Below are 1,463 nucleotides of genomic sequence, written 5' to 3'. Positions count from 1 at the left end.
TTGAGGTTTGGTGGGGATGAGGTTAACCAATATAGTAGTTGTTTTGGAACGGGACTTGGTTACAAATAGGTAAGTTGGTAATAATAAAATGGTACTTAATAAAATTTAACTTTAACACTTTAACAAAAAATTATATTACAAAAATATCTGTAGAAGTAAAAAAATGGATCCATCAAATAACGTCAATTCGTGCAATATAACAGCATCAGGCACAAGCAAAAAACGAGCTGCTTTACTCGGAACTGTGGCTATAAGTCAATATTTTTTAAAGACTATTATTGATTTGGGAATTGATGATAGTGATGAAAGTGATGCAGAATTGATGCAAGAATTAAATAACGTTGAGAAAGATTTAAGAATACGTGGTAAAAGGAGAAAAGTAATACGTGTTGAAGGCTTTGTGGAACACACAATACCAAGGTTTTCTGCAAAACAATTTAAAGAACATTTTCGAATGAGACCAGCTATCTTCGATATTTTGGAGAATAGATTGGGAAATTTATTATCACGACAACAATCAATTGGTCGTTTGACAGTGCCTGTTCGGAAACAATTATTATACTAGCCACTCTTTGGTTATTAGCTACTCCTGATTCTTACAGGTAGATATTATTTTAATTATTATTGAATTTCAGTGTATTATTTTACTTACTTTTTATATTATACATGTATATAAATTTTTCTATTATTTCAGATCTGTTGGATCAAAATTTGATTTAGGAAAATCTTCACTTTCTCATTGTGTTAGAAGAGTAGTGACAGCTCTAAACTCAATATCAAACGAAATTATATCTTGGCCAAAAGATGATCGTTTATTAAATACAAAAGCTCAATTTCAGAGAATTGCAGACTTGTATAACGTTATTGGAGCCATAGACGGTACACATATCGAAATTCCTACTCCAGAAGTATGTTTTTATATAATAGTTTTTGGAAGGGAGGATTCATATTAAAGCGGAAAAGCAGAAACAAAAGTTAAAAAGAGAAAGACAATGTAGATATGTATATATATATAATGTTTTCCTCTTTCTAACTTTTGCTTTTGCTTTTTGCTCTGTAAATCCTTCCTAGTGTGTTCGATAATTTACGAATGCAATTTACTTAACGATACCAGCTTCTCTCTGACGCTACAAATGCTTTGAAGCATTTCATTAACCAATCAGAAGAAAGAATTTCTACTAATTGATCAATCGAATAATGCTCCGAAGTATTTGCTGCATCAAACTGTATCCTAAAACAATTTTTATTTTTAGGTTGATCCTGAAACATATAATACACGAAAATGTAGATATGCCATTGTTCTGCAGGCAGTATGTGACGCAAATCTACCAGATAGCAAAATGTTAGCAGTATGCCAGCAGTATGCCGGCAAATTCAATCATGATTGTAGAGCAGATTCCTATCCACTGTGTCTTCTTTAAGCTTGGTTTTTGTCATCATGATTTACCAAACATAATATAATA

At 31.5% G+C, this 1,463-nt stretch overlaps 1 long non-coding RNA gene across 1 annotated transcript; it reads left to right on the top strand.

Annotated features, from left to right (window-relative positions):
* Window positions 1-1,457, top strand: LOC105453802. The gene is made up of 4 exons (XR_974918.1): window positions 1-69; window positions 154-602; window positions 695-908; window positions 1,254-1,457. It is a non-coding gene; the product is annotated as an uncharacterized LOC105453802 (long non-coding RNA).
* Window positions 1,458-1,463: the final 6 nt, after the last annotated feature.

The sequence above is a fragment of the Wasmannia auropunctata genome, unplaced genomic scaffold (assembly GCF_000956235.1).
Source record: "Wasmannia auropunctata unplaced genomic scaffold, wasmannia.A_1.0 LD335994.1, whole genome shotgun sequence".
Lineage (NCBI taxonomy): Eukaryota > Metazoa > Arthropoda > Insecta > Hymenoptera > Formicidae > Wasmannia > Wasmannia auropunctata.
The sequence above is the reverse complement of the archived record's forward strand: the minus strand, read 5'-3'. Positions and strand labels throughout refer to the sequence as shown.